Genomic DNA, 16,288 nt, shown 5'->3' with positions numbered 1-16,288 from the left:
CTTCCTTCTGAGGCTTGCTGGGGAATCAAATGAGAATTTGCAAGCCTGAAAGTTTGTATTAAAGATTGTGATGCCAGTTTTTGATATTTGGTTGCTGACAACTTTCAAGTGCACCCTCTCAATTCCCATGGAAAGGAGATATCTTTATTTGTCTGGTTCTTGTCTTAGTCCGTTTTGCATTGTGATGTGATTTGGATTTGTGTCCCCACCCAAATCTCACATCCAATTGTAATCTCCAATAATGGAGAAAGGGCATGGTGGGAGGTGACTGGATCAAGGGGTGGATTCCCCCCTTGCTGTTTGTGTGATAATGAGTGAGTTCACAAGACATCTAATCTGTTCTCCCCACAAATAACGACAAAGCACATCTTGGCAAACTGCTGATAAAGCCCAGGCGCTTGCTCCTTTGGTGCCAGTGGGAGCTTGAAATCAGGTAAGACCGGGTGTGGTGGCTCATGCCTGTAATCCCAGCACTTTGGAAGGCTGAGGTGGGCAGTTCACTTCAGGTCAGGAGTTCGAGACCAGCCTGGCCAACATGGTGAAACCCCGTCTCTAGTAAAAATACAAAAATTAGCCAGGCGTGGTGGCATGCGCCTGTAATCCCAGCTACTTGAGAGGCTGAGGCAGGAGAATCACTTGAACCTGGGAGGTGGAGGCTGCAGTGAGCCGAGATCTCACCACTGCACTCCACCCTGGGTGACAGAGTAAGACTCCATCTCAAAAAATAAAAAATTACAAAAATTGAAACCAGGCAAGCTGCTGTCCTGCATTTGGGAATCTCACCCTACCCCGCTCCTTACCCACAATAAAAATTCAATCTAGAGTTTTTTCTTTACCATCTTGGTCTATTCTGGATCAGCTTGGAAGATCTTTCCTGCTCTCCTGCAAAAGCTGTATTATGTAAGAAATATGTGTTTGCATACTCTGTTTGTATGTGTGTATGTGTGTATGTTGGGGGGGTGGGGGGGTCATGAGTCTTGACATCCTGACCAAATTTGGGAGGAACAGGTGCATCCTATTATTTCAAGATGGCCTCACCAGCCCAGCATGGTGGCTCATGCCTGTAATCTTAGCATTTGGGGAGGCCAAGACAGGAAGATCGCTTGAGGCCAAGAGTTTCAGACCAGGCTGTGCAACATAGCGAGATCTTATCTCTCTAAAAAAAATTAGCCAGGCCTGGTGGCACGCACCCCTATAGTCCCAGCTGCTCAGGAGGCTAAGAAGACAGGACCACTTGAGCCCAGGAGTTCAAGCCTTCAGTGAGCCATGATTCCACCACTGCACTCCAGTCCCAGGCTCTTAGAATGAGACCTTGCTTTAAAAAAAAAAAAAAAAAAAAAGGCTATGGCTACACTAGTGTCCTTGGATAAAAGTAAAACGATCTAGATCGACACAACTATAATTCTTTTTCTTTCTTTTTTTTTTTGAGACAGAGTCTTGCTCTGTTGTCCAGGCTGGAGTGCAGTGGCGCGATCTCAGCTCACTGCCACCTCTACCTCCCAGGTTCAAGCGATTCTCTTGCTTCAGCCTCCAGAGTAGCTGGGACTACAGGCGTGCACCATCATGCCCGGCTGATTTTTGTGTTTTTACTAGACACGGGGTTTCAGCATGTTGGCCAGGCTGGTCTCAAACTCCTGACCTCAAGTGATCTGCCCGCCTCAGTCTCCCAAACTGCTGGGATTACTGGCAGGAGCCACCACACCCAGCCCACAAGGCCATAATTCAATTGTGAAGTTCCCAGTTGCCGATGATCCTGGCCTCCCTTCCTCAGTTAGAACCTTCTAGGCGTGCACACAGGTGGGGTGGCCTGTTTTTTTCTTTTCCTTTTTCCATTTACATGGGATTTTAGACACACTGTGTAGTTGGAAGACTGGAAGATTTCTATTTGTAAATGAAATTCGACCTGAACGAGAAAGAGTCGTAACTCTACAGGGATCATCCATCAATGTCTAAGTTCCTTCCGTCCCCAGTTTGAACACATCTGTTATGCATGAGACTCCTTAAGCCGCACAAAAAGCACACACTCATTTCATGCGATGGACAGCCGGAAGCAGTGCATCCTGCAGGCTAGGATGTGTTGCTTTGTTGAAAGCTTTGCCGGACAGCCTGTAATTTGGAGGGAGAACGGCCTGAAGCATTCAGATTCAGCAAAAGGCTCTTCTTTTGAAACCAGATCATACTGTTATCACCAGAAAGAGGTCCCGATCCAGACCCTCAAGAGAGTATTCTTGGATCTTGCACAAGAAAGAATTTAGGGCGAGTCCATAAAGTGAAAGCCAAGTTTATTAGGAAAATAAAGGAATCAAGAATGGCTACTCCATAGCCAGAGTAGCCCCAGGACTGCTGGTTGCCCATTTTTATGGTTATTTCTTGGATATGCTTAACAAGGGGTGGATTATGGTTATTTCTATGGATATGCTAAACAAGGGGTGGATTATTCATGCCTCCCTTTTTAGACCACATAGGGTAACTTCCTGACGTTGCCATGGCATTTGTAAACTGTCATGGAGCTGGTAGGAGTGTAGCAGTGAGGACCACCAGAGGTCACTCTTGTGGCCATCTTGGTTTTGGTGTGTTTTCGCCGGCTTCTTTACCTGTTTATCTTTTACCTGTTTTACCAGCAAGGTCTTTATGATCTGTCTCTTGTACCGACCTCCTATCTCATCCTGTGACTTAGAATGCCTTAACCATGTGGGAACACAGCCCAGTAAGTCTCAGCTTCATTTTGCCCAGCCCCTATTCAAGATGGAGTTGCTCTGGTTCAAACACCTCTGACCATACTTTAACCTGATTCTGCAAAAAGCCCTCTCATCAGATGCCTCTGCAGCATGGAGGGTCGCAGATTGAATATACTCTTTTCTAGGTCCTGAGTGGATCTGTTGCAGAGCCAGTGAGCAAATGCAGTTATCACCACCTTGGTTTGCCTGTGACTGTCATCATGATGAAACAGCTACATTGTCTGGGGTACATACCCTGGGGTTCATTGTCTCGCACCGAGAAAGAATTCAGGACACAGACACGTGTGGGTGGATTAAGGAGTGGAAAGTTTAAGAGACAAAGAAAGGAAAGAGGAGAGCAGCTCCTTGCCAGAGAGAGAGAGAGAGACATCTGAAAAGTAGGGAGGTGGCAGTCAGCAGCAGATTTTATAAGCAGGCTGGAGAAGGTGGTGTTTGATTTATGTAGGGCTCACAGATTGGTTCCATCAGGTATGTTTACATAGCGCCTGTGGGGAAGGCTGGTTGCCCCACCTTAATCTTATTATGCAAATGGGCTTTCCACTTGATAGGCGCCATCTTGTCTGCTCCTTACTGTACAAGTGGCCGACAAAGAGGAGGAAGATGGAGCCACCATCTTGAACGTCTCTGGTCCCTAGTTCCTGCCGGCATTCACCCGTGCAAGCTCGCAGCTGGCTTGTCTATGTCTGCAGCTTGACTTGACAGGCTGCTCTTTGTTAGAAAATGACTTGGGGCTGCTTTTCATTAAAGAGAAAAGCCTTACCAAGGACTCCCATACCCTTACTGTCTGCCTAAGTGATTTCTTCCTAACTCCTGTATCACTGGCAGACTCTGAGTTGCCTGTTGGGTGGAGTACTATATTGCCGAGTATCATGACTGTATTAGATGTGAGGGAGACAGTGTGAATAGGACATGGTCCCTGAAGAGCACAGAGCTCTCACCTGGGGCTGGGTGGAGCTTCTGTCCTATCCAGTGTTACGGAACCCTTGCAAGCACAGGTCAAGCAGCTCCAGTGCTGGAAGACGTGCACACAAAATCCAGGGGGACCATTGCAAAGAGGTTTAGTGTTTCTTGGAAAAATGCCAGAAGTCTGAAGAAGTGGTGGCCCCGAGCAGCTTTGAAGGATGTGTATGCAATTAAACCGAAGCCAAAGGGTCAGAGAGAGGAGTGAGAGCCAGGTAGGAATCTATGTGCAGCTTCATCATAAACTCACGGACAGGCTTCATGCAGCACCGTCTCAGTGCATTCAATGTTTGGATTCCACACGCATGCATCCTCAACCCCCTTGCAATGCTATTCTCCTTGGAGGGAAACGGGTCATTCTTACTCTATCATATGCAGATATCTGGTCAACCAGATAAATGTGTGAGAAAACACCAACAAAGCAGAAATTACTTTTAATTATAGAGCAGAGTCATCGTAAAAGTTTGTGCAACATTTTTTTTTTTTTTTTTTTTTTTTTGTGACTGGGTCTCCCTCTGTTACCCAGGCTGGAGACCTGGAATGCAGTGATGTGATCATGGCTCACTGCAACTTCGACTTCACAGGCTCAGGTGATCCTCGCACCTCAGCCTCCCAAGTAGCTAGGATGACAGGTGTGTGCCACCGCACCTGGGTAATTTTTGTATTTTTTGGTAGAGATGAGGTCTCACTATGTTGCCCAGGCTGGTGCTGAAATTCTGGGCTCCAGTGATCCTCCCACCTGTGCTTGCAAAGTACTAGGATTACAGGTGTGAGCCACGGCACCTAGCAAGATTTTTTTTTTTTTTTTTTTTTTGAGATGGAGTTTTGCTCTTGTTGCCCAGGCTGTAGTGCAATGACGCGATCTCGGCTCACGGCAACCTCCGCCTCCCGGGTTCAAGCGATTCTCCTGCCTCAGCCTTCCCAAGTAGCTGTGATTACAGGCATGCGCCACCATGCCCGGCTAATTTTGTATTTTTAGTAGAGATGGGGTTTCTTCATGTTGGTTGGGCTGGTCTCGAACTCCCGACCTCAGGTGATCTGCCCGCCTCGGCCTCCCAAAGTGCTGGGATTACAGGCGTAAGCCACCGCGCCTGGCCAGCAAGATTCTTTTTAAGGCACTTATTTTTATTTAGGGAATGAGAGACTGTACAATATTGTAAACAAATAAAATCAGAAAACATATTGTGTTTCCACGGTTCCAACACGTATGGGTCACATGAATTGCGTGAACTCACTGTTAAGTGCATGGTAAATATCATGCTTTAAAAAGAGAAAGATGTTTCGGCATCACTTTTTTTTTCTTTTTCTTTTTTCAGATGGAGTCTGGCTCTGTCCCCCAGTCTGGAGTGCACTGGCACCATGTCAGCTCACTGCAACCTCCGCCTCCTGGGTTGAAGTGATTCTCCTGCCTCAGCCTCCTGAGTAGCTGGGATTACAGGCGCCTGCCACCATGTCTGGCTAACTTTTGCATTTTAGTAGAGATGGGGTTTCACCATGTTGGTCAGGCTGGTCTCAAACTCCTCAGCTCAGGTGATCCGCCCCCCTCCGCCTCCCAAAGTACTGGGATTACAGGTGTGAGCCACCGAGCCTGGCCCAGTATCACTTGCTTAAATATTTTAGAAATGTGTAGAACTTTCATGAAGTTACAAAAACCATGTTCCATGAGCTATTTTAACATATATACTTGACAGCTGTCACATGCGGCTTTTGTAAATAAAAGTACAAGTACGGCCGGGCACAGTGGCTCCCACCTATAATCCTAGCATTTTCGGAGGCCAAGGTTTAGGATCCCTTGAGACCAGGAGTTGGAGACCAGCCTGGGCAACATGGTGAGATCCCATCTCTACAAAAAAAAAAAAAAAAAAAAATTAGCTGGATGTGGTAGGATGCACCTGTATTCCCAGCTACTGGGGAGGCTGAGGTAGGAGGATTGCTTGAGACCAGCAGGTCGAGGCTGCAGTGAGCTGTGATTGCACCACTGCACTCTAGCCTGGGTGACAGAGCAGAACTCTGTCTTTAAAAAATTAAAATAAATAAATGCAAGTGTATGGAGCACTCAGCCTAGGAGTGTTTTTAGCACGAGCTGCAATTATAGATGGGGTCAGCTGCATGACCCAAGATGAAACCTAGAAGAAAACACTCACGTTCACCACCACCATCGACAGTGCCTTCCGCAACCCATCCCTCCATGGGAACTGCCAGATGTTTCTTTGTCTCTATTATGTAGCTAAATATTTTCTGAACTATATTGGGCAATTCTTTCCAACACAAATGTCTTGGAATGCTAATAAAAGTGCCTGGGGGAAAAAAGAGGCTCTAAATTCAGGGGAAAAAAATGTGGAAAAGACTGAGCTTCTCAGAGTTGAGCGGTTCTTTTCAGCAAGATTTCTCAGTCTTTTGTTTGCTGAAGGGCAATTAAATCTCCCAGGAGAGATACTGTGGGTACTGTGGTCTGCGTGCCCCAAATTCTTTAACCACAGAACTGTTTTTGCTAAAGTCAGTTATTAACATTTCAATCACATGGAATTCCAGGGACTAGAACCGTAAAAGTCCGAAAGTCACGGAAGCATTTGTTCAATAATCCCAGTCAGATAAAATTTACTAGTTACAACAACTTTGGACAAGAGTCGGATGCCTTTTCAAAGGAAGTTGAATGGTGCAGCATAAATGTGCCATGCACCCTCCGTGGAAACACAAGATTTATGTTTCATGCACGTGTGGGTGAAAATTTTCACATGCTAAGTGCTGTGTTATCTGAGTTTGTCGTGTTTTCTCAACAAGTGCGTTTCTTTTTTTTGAGTTGTTTTGTTTTGTTTTTTGAGATGGCGTCTCACTCTGTCACCCAAGCTGGAGTGCTGTGGCACGATCTGGGCTCACTGGAACCTCCGTCTCCTGGGTTCAAGCAATTCTCCTGCCTCAGCCTCCCAAGTAGCTGGGATTACAGGTGCCCACCAACACTCCTGGCTAATTTTTGTATTTTTAATAGGGATGAGGCTTCCCCATGTTGGCCCGAATGGTCTCGAACTCCTGACCTCAAGTGATCCTCCCGCCTCGGCCTCCCAAAGTGCTGGGATTACAGGTGTGAGCCACCGCACCTGGACAAATTTGAGAACTGACTGCACACTCTGAGGATTTTAGACTTCAGCCAAGGCAAAACTCCAATGATTAGTTTTCTAATCATTTTACTTGTCAGGACATAGGTGCAGTTCCAGTTAACAGGGAAGAGTGGCACACCTGCTTATGCCTAATTGTAAAGTAATTGAGGAAAACCATCAGTGTTTTCCAGGAAGTTGACAAAGTCCTGGTTCTTTATGAATGAGTTCAGAATCTGCCATTGAGGTTTCCAGAGATGCCAGACCTAAGAAATCCTGGGGAAATAAAGACACTTAAAGAGATAAAAACCGGCTGGTGTGATGGCTCACGCCTGTAATCCCAGCACTTTGGGAGGCTGAGGCAGGCAGATCACGAGGTCAAGAGACAGAGACCATCCTGGCCAACATGGCGAAACCCCGTCTCTACTAAAAATACAAAAAGTAGCTGGGCGTGGTGGTGAGCACCTGTAATCCCAGCTACTCGGGAAGCTGAGGCAGGAGAATCACTTGAACCTGGAGGCGGAGGTTGCAGTGAGCCGAGATCTGGCCACTGCACTCCAGCCTGGTGACAGAGTGAGACTCCGTCTCAAAACAAACAAAAAAAAGAGAGTAGAGGAATAAAAGAATGGCTAGTCCACATGCAGAGCAGTCCTGAAGGCTGCTGGTGGGCCATTGTTATGGTTGTTTCTTGATGATATGCTAAACGAGAGGTGAATTATTCATGCCTCCTGTTTTTAGACCATAGAGGGTAACTTCCTGATGTTGCCACGGCATTTGTAAACTGTCATGGTGCTTGTGGAAGTGTAGCAGTGAGGATGACCAGAGGTCACTCTCATCACCATCTTGGTTTTGGTGGGGTTTGGCCAGCTTCTTTACTCCAACCTGTTTTATCAGCTAGGTCTTTGTGACCTGTAGCTTGTGTTGCCTTCCTATCTCATCCTGTGTCTTAGAATGCCTAACCTCCTGAGAATACAGCCCAGTAGGTCTCAGCCTTCTTTTACCCAGCCCCTATTCAAGATGGAGTTGCTATGGTTCAAACACCCTCTGACACTGTATGTATTAGTCTGTATTTATGCTGCTGATACAGACATACTCGAGACTGGGAAGAAAAAGAGGTTTAATTGGACTTACAGTTCCACATGGCTGGGGAGGCCTCAGAATCATGGCGGGAGGCAAAAGGCACTTCTTACATGGCGGGGGCAAGAGAAAAGTGAGGAAGAAGCAAAAGCCGAAACCCCTGATAAACCCATCAGATCTTGTGAGGCGTATTCACTATCACAAGAATAGCATGGGAAAGACCATTCCCCCATGATTCAATTACTGCCCCTGGGTCCCTCCCACAACATGTGGGAATTCTGGGAGATAGAATTCAAGTTAAGATTTGGGTGGGGACACAGCCAAACCACATCACTGTCATTTTGTAAAAGATGTGCATTTTTGTCTTTTCTGGTTGCCATAACAAATCACCACCAATTTTGTGGCTTTAAAAGAACAGAAATGTAGTGTCTTCTGATTCTGGAGTTCAGAAGCCTGAAATTAGTATTGCTGGGCTAACACCCAGTTGTTGTCAGAGCTGATTCCTTCTGGAGTCTCCAGAGCAGAACCTACTCCCTTTCCTTTTGAAGCTTGTAGAGGCTGCTTTGCCATGCCTTGGCTTGTAGCCCCTTCCTCTACCTTAAAGACATCAGCACATTTCCCTCCTCTCAGACCTCTGTTTCTATCGCCACATCTCCTTGTCTGACTCTGACCCTCGTGCGTCCTCTTTCCGGTATAAGGGTGCTTGTGATGACATTGAGATACCCTGATTATGATCCAGGATAATCCTCTCATCTTAAAATCCTTAACTTAATCACTTTTGCAAAGTCACTTTTGCCATATAAGGTCACATATTCACAGATTTCAGGGATTAGGATGTGGGCATCATTGGGGCCATTATTCTGTCTATCACATGGAGATTAGGATGTGGACATCTTTGGGGCCATTATTCTGTCTCCCACATGGGGATTAGGACATGGACATCTTTGGGGGTCATTATTCTGTCTCCCACATGGGGATTAGGACACGGACATCTTTGGATGTCATTATTCTGTCTACCACATGGGGATTAGAATGTGGACCTCTTTGGGGGACATTATTCTGTCTACCACATGGGGATTAGGACGTGGACATCTTTGGGGCCATCACCTGTCTACTACATGGAGATTAGGACATGGACATTTTGGGGGTCATTATTCTGTCTACCACATTAGGATTAGGATGTTGACATCTTTGGAGCCATTATGTTGTCTATCACATGCGGATGAGGACATGGACATCACTGGGGCCATCACTTTTTCTACCAGAAGAGGAAAGAGTATTGGGTTTAGGGTGAGGGGACATAAGTATGTGGTCCCAGAACTACCATTGGTTAGCTCATTACACTGGACAATGGACCTTGCCTCTAGGTCCTTGGGTCCTACATCTGTATTGTAGGGGTAATCCATCCTACATCAGATCTATGGTATTCAAGTAACAGGAACAGGCTAATACAGTCAGCCACTCAAAATGGCTTCATAACATCCTTAAGCTATGGAACCATGAGCCAGACATATCTGATTTGACAAAATTAAGATAAGGGTCAGAAAACTTTCTCTTCTGGCTCTCTGAAGCAAAGCCTTTATTTTGATCTGTCTAGCTGTCAATGTCTTTTCATTTTCAAATCACAGTTACCAGTCTTTCACCTTTACATGTATTTTAATGGTTTAACATCATTAATATCAGCAGGAAATTGATTTTTTTTTTTAGATGGAGTTTCGCTCTTGTCACCCAGGCTGGAGTGCAATGGCGCGATCTTGGCTCACCACAACCCCCACCTCCAGGGTTCAAGTGACTCTCCTGCCTCAGCCTCCTGAGTAGCTGGGATTACAGGCATGCACCACCATACCCAGCTAATTTTTGTATTTTTAGTAGAGATGGGGTTTCTCCATGTTGGCCAGTCTGGTCTCGAACTCCCAACCTCAGGTGATCCGCCCACCTAAGCCTCCCAAAGTGCTGGGATTACAGTCGTCAGCCACTGTGCTCAGCAGGAAATTGTTTTTACTAAGAGACCGCTGAGCCAGTGTGGAGTGGGATCAACATGAAAACATGATGGCATTTGAATATTATTTTCCAAAATCAGATTATCCCCTTAAACACACATTTCTCTAACTCATGGGAGGCCAATGTCAGTCATGGCATGAAATTATATTTCCCACATTGCATCTTAGACTAGAACTTCTATAAATCTGCAAGCCAAAAAAACAGAACTTCCAAGGCTCCATAGCAAAGTAACCAAGCCAACCGCATACTCACCTAGAATCGACTCTCTACAGCTGTGTTCATTCATCACACTCATTACTTCCAAATTAGATGTTTTTTTCTCCAACAGGCTCAATGACTACTTAATTTACATTCCAGCCACAAAATCAAGCCTCTGATCTTACCTACTCCTGTGTCAGGCATAAACGTAATTATGAATACAAAGTATTGTAGATTAGGTAATGCATTCAGTCTAGGATGGAAGACTCAGGTTGTACTTGGTGAGGGAAAGCGTTTACAACACCTGTCTGCTGGATTTAAACATGCAGCTGCCATTGGGGTTAGGGTTGGAAACTTCCATATCTCTGGTAGCTGAGTTCCTGACTAGTTGGGATAATCAAGGGTAGTTGAGAGCCAAGTACTTAATGATTATCTCCACTCTGCAAATGACCAATGTCTTGTGGCATACATTACCCAAACTTCTCATTCTACTTGGAATACTCCTTCTGTAGCAAGTCTAGGTCCTTCTAGAGCCGTCTTCAGAGTTGAGGTCTGGCAAACTCATTCCATGCCCAAGATCAAAACCAGTAGGCTTACCACTTTACCATTGGCATCCAAGCTTTGACTTCTTGATCTTCAAGTGACATGCTTTCTGTATCCTCATTTCTGCCTTTATTCTCTCTTCTCCAAGATTCCCAAAGTGGTCTTGGGCAGAGAAGATAATGATGGGTTTTGGTTGTCCTTAAAAAGTCTGCATGGATATCTTCACAGGAAAGCAGCATGCTTTTACCTAATTTTGTTTTGTGCTCTCAGGTACATGGTGATTCCTAGTCTATCATGTGTGTGAATTTCTTGGGGTTCTGCTACAAGGCAGATTCTGTTTCAGTGGATCTGGGTGGGGCTTCACATTCTATGTGTCTAAGTCCTGGGCAATGCTGATACTGCTCATCCATGGACCATATATTGTGTCTTGAGGTTTTACAACACAGGTGTATATAGGTGATGCCCTGCATAAACTCACTACAGAAAACGACCTGGGCTAGAAATGGTAGCAGAGTGCAACCTAGGGGTCCCTGGGTTGGCTTAAACTCAGTAGGTAAGCATGGAACTTGGGATGGCCACTTTCTTGACCCTTAGCAGGGATTGCATGGGTCCAGGCAATTTATCACAAGAAAAACAAAGTAAATGCCCCAGATGGATCAACTCAAATGCATCAGTACTAGTAGAAACAACTAAAATGATGGCTACCTGGCTGGATTCATGTTCTGTGGTAGCATCTTCCTCTACTGCTGGTGTGAGGTTGGTCCCTGAAGCAGAAATGGCTCTTGTCACCCAGGGACAAAGGAGTCTTGGCTGGGCATGGTGGCTCATGCCTGTAATCCCAACACTATGGGAGGCTGAGACAGGAGGATTGCTTGAGCCCAGGAGTTAAAGACCAGCCTGGAAAACATGGCAAAACCCTGTCTCAAAAAAAGAAAGAAAGGAAGAGAGAAAGAGAGAAAGAAAGAGAGAGAGAGAAAGAAGGAAGGAAGGAAAGGAAGGAGAGAGAGAGAAAAAAAAAGAAAGGAAGAAAGAAAAGAAAAGAAAAAAAGAAGAAAAGAAAAAAAGAAGAAAAGAAAAGAAAACTTTGCTGAGCCCCCCAGGCTTGGTGGCTGAGACGAAAGCATCGCTGGAGCCCAGCAGGTTGAGTCCACAGTGAGCTGCGATTGTGCCACTACACTCCAGCCTGGGCTACACAGAGGGACCATTTCCAAAACCAAGAAAGAAACAAAAAAGGGAGTCTTGCTAAGTTGATGCCTTTAGAACTCGTTGTTCGTAGAGACAAAGTTGGTGTGTGGGAGCTCCCCATGCACTTCTCTGGAGGATAAGAGAGGGTAGCTCCATTCTTCGTTGAGAAAAGTGCATTTGCCCAGAGGGCTTGGGGGCTCAGGTTTAAAAAGAAAAGTCTGAAGGTCAGTGCTTGCTGATGATAATAAGTGATGCTGAAATTATCTAGCGTCTAGATGCTACAATGTCACCCTTTACCATCTTTTCAACATCCTTCTGTCTCAGTGGTATGAAATGATTAATTTCACCCAGGGTAATTGGCTATTTAAACTGACTGGCACTGGCAAAAAATGCATTAAGGTGGACATTCTAAAATCAAAGATATTAATATTAAGATCTATTTTATTTCTTTAAAAAATTACATGAGATCTTCCAGGGACCATGTAATGAGCAATAGTTAGCATATAAAGTACTCCAGACCCATCCAAACATTTGTCAACACTACAGTATAAACATTATTCCTTTATTTTCCAAATTTCTGGTGTAGAGTGTGTTGCAATTGTTGGAAACTAGACTGAGATTAAACAGTGAATAATACTCAGTATTGCAACCTGTCGTTTCCAATTTCCTGAACCATCAGGAGAATACAGTGCCTCTTTTTAGTGTTATTTATGAACCATAGCTTTTGCATCCATTTTGCAATTACACATGGCCAACGTTTAATATATAAAGTCATGAAAACTCTTTGGAATCTAATTTTTTTTTCCCCTCTGGCTGGAACGAATAGTTAAGCAGAGGAAACTGTAAAGAGGTTCATGTAGATTTCACAGAATGTGTTTTGTGATCTTTTTGCATCATGAGTTTGGCTCTGTCTCCAGGGCAATGCAATTCTCCCAATGAAATGGGGAACTCAGGCTTCCTCCAACCAATTGTTCTCTTTCCTTGAATTTATTCCATGGCAAAAATGGAATATCCCTGCAAAGATTCTCTAGGATGATCCAGACAAAGTCAATTCATTCATTCATGGGTGCTTGCATTCATTTAATGAATATTAATGACCTAGACTGTGCCAGATATTGGAGTAGGCCTGCATATATATGGGTCCCAACATTTGGTCTCAGAAAGTAATAGGTAGATAGACAAATAGATGGATGGATGGGCGGGGTAAGTGGATGAATGGATAACTGGATAGAAAGTTGGGTGCATAGATGGATGAATTATTAGGTGGATTAATGGATGGACAGATAGATGGGTAAATGGATAAGTGGGTAGCTAGGTAGTTGGATAGCTGATTGGATGAATGGATGGATAGATAGTCAGATAGATGTTATATAGAGAGATGGATGGATGTATATATGGATGATGGATGGACAGATGGATGGGTGGATGGATGAATGGGTAGATACATAATTGGTTAGTTGATTGAATGAATGGATGGATAGATAGTTGAAGAGATGGTTATAGGGAGAGATGAATGGATGGATATATGGATGATGGATGGGCTGATAAATGGGTAGATGGATGATGGGCAGATAAATAGTTGGATAGTGGATTGGACGAATGGGCGGATAGATAGTTGGATAGATGGTTATATGGAGAGATAAAGGGATGATAGATGGACAGACTGCATAGGTGAATGGATGCATAGATAGTTGGATAGATACTTGGTTGGATGGATTACAGATGGAAAAATAGATGAATATATGTATGGATAGATAAATAATCGCATAGATGGTTGGATGGACAGATGGAAGATTCTCAACTTCATGGCTTAATGCCAACTCCTCTCCACCTTTCATGTCGATTGGTGGTCCCAGGGGGTGCAAAATGGGTGGTCTCATACAGTAGTTCTAAGCAGGTGTGCTGTTCTCAGCAGCCTCAGGGACCAGCTGTGTTACCTTGTTCATGTAACTCAACTTCTCTGCTCCCCGTCACATCTTTAAAGCAGAGGACAGGATGGCTGCGAGAATGACGTGAGAAAATCTGGGTCTCAGTGGCGTAGGGAGAGCTAAAGGGATGCTACTACAATTCAGAGAGTGATCATTAAATGTGCCTCTTCAAATGCGCTTCAGGACAGTCCTCTTCCTTGGCTCAAAAAAATGAGGTCAGTCATTTCCCGACCGCAAACCCTGTCCATTTGTGTATCGCTTAAAAGTAAGTGACCTTACTTTTGAATTTACATCTCTTCCTATAAAAGAAACAGGAGTCCAAAGTTATCTGGAATAAGACATGCCATAAAAACACAGGGGTGTCAACCACAATGTGGAAGATGAATAACCCTGTATAACATGCAGGAAGAAAAATAAGCTGTCTCCATTCAGCCAATGAATGAAACAAATCCAAATGCAAGTGAGAATAGGGGTAGGGGTTATTACCAAGCAGGTTCACAGGCTTGCTGATGATTAAATGAAATTATATTTATCCTGGGAACACTGACTCTTACACTGTGGCAATCACTATATGTGTGTGTGTGTTTGTGTGTGTGTGTATGTGTATATATATATATACTTTTTTTTTTTTGAGACAAGTCTCACTCTGTCACCCAGGCTGCAGTGCAGTGGCACGATCTCGGCTCACTGCAGCCTCTGCCTCCTGGGTTCAAGCGATTCTCTTGCCTCAGCCTCCCGAGTAGCTGGGATTACAGGCACCTGCCACCATGCCCTGCTAATTTTTGTATTTTTAGTAGAGACGGGGTTTCACCATGTTGGCCAGGATGGTCTCAAACCCCTGACCTCAGGTGATCTGCCTGCCTCAGCCTCCCAAAGTGCTAGGATGACAGGTGTGAGCCACCATGACTGGCCTGCGATGACACATTTGTATTTAACATGATGTTGCCACAGACACTGTGCTCTGTAAAAGTGCTTATGCCAAATCGATGCCTTGTTTTACTCTCTTAGAATTGACTGTAGGAAATGGAGCTCTCTACTTCCTCATTTCCAGAGTAAGCAGGGCGCACGTTCCCATGGTGCCCTTCTATTTTTTCGCAACACTCTAAGTTTTCTCAGCTGGGTGCGGTGGCTTACACCTGTAATCCCAGCACTTTGGGAGGCTGAGGTGGGAGGATCACTTGAGCCCCGAAGTTTGAAACCAGCTTGGGCAACATAGCAAGACCCCATCTCTCAAAATATCTTTAAAAAATTAGCCAGTCACGGAGGTATGTGCCTGTAGTCCCAGCTACTCAGGAGGCTGACGTGGGAGGATTGCTTGAGCCCAGGAGGTCAACACTGAAGTGAGCTATGATGTCATTCCAGCGTGGGTGACAGAGTCTGACCTTGTCTCAAAATAATAAATAAATAAATAAATAAATAAAAGTATTATCCAAAAATACTTAATTTTAAACATTTTCTCCAAACTCCCAATAGGGCATGAAACAGTTATTAACAATAATTACATTAACAATTTCTTTTTGCTATGATCATATCTGCAAATTATAGGAAGGGTGCTGAGTCCACTGTAGCCAGTATACTTAGTACATCTGAGATACCCAAATCAGTGTGTCTCATCAGAGCTGCTCATAGACACGATAGGGGTTTCAGCAAACCCCTGATAACCCATGCATGACTTTTCTTTTTAAATGTGCCCGGTTTTCATTCGTATTCGGAGTTTTCAGGTCAATCTCAAATACACCTGTCTTCCCGTCTGTACAGAATATATGTATATATTCTCTCTCTCTCTCTCTCTCTCTCTATATATATATATATATACATAAAGGGGAGTTTATTATATATTAACTCACATGATTACAAGGTCACACAATAAGCTGTCTGCAGGCTGAGCAGCAAGGAAGCCAGTCTGATAACTGAAGAACCTGGAGTCCAATGTTCAAGGGCAGGAAGCATCCAGCACAGGAGAAAGATGCAGTCTGGGAGGCTAGGCCAGTCTCTCTGCATTTTTCTGCCTGCTTATATTCTAGCCAAATTGGTTGCTGATGAGATGGTGCACACGCTGATGAAGCGGGGTGCGGGGTTTGCCTTTCCCAGCCCACGGACTCAAATGTTAATCTCCCTTGGCAACACCCTCACAGACACACTCAGGATCAAAATACTTTGCATCGTTCAATCTAATCAAGTTGACACTCAGTATTAACCATCACACCATCTTTTCTCAGCTGCTGTCAAAAACACAACTTCAATCTTCAACAGAATCTTTTTAATGAAAAGGAAATATCTTTGCCATTCAGAGTTTTAGAGAAAGTTCAAGGCCCTTTTCAAAAAAGAAAATAAAGTTTTTAAAGAGGAGTGTCAATTCTTATCTTGTTAGCTAGTATTCAAGGATGAAGTTGCAGCTGTGACTAATTACAGAATCCTGCCCACTTAATTCAACACGATTCACACTGAAGTTCACACACATCTACTTTTTCTCATTTTGTTCTTTGGTGAATTTAAAATATTCAGAATAATGGTAACAGTAATGGCTGTGAGTATCCTGGGCTTATACTGTGCTAGAAATTTTTAA

The sequence above is a fragment of the Pan paniscus genome, chromosome Y (genome assembly GCF_029289425.2).
Source record: "Pan paniscus chromosome Y, NHGRI_mPanPan1-v2.0_pri, whole genome shotgun sequence".
NCBI lineage: Eukaryota > Metazoa > Chordata > Mammalia > Primates > Hominidae > Pan > Pan paniscus.
The sequence above is the reverse complement of the archived record's forward strand: the minus strand, read 5'-3'. Positions refer to the sequence as shown.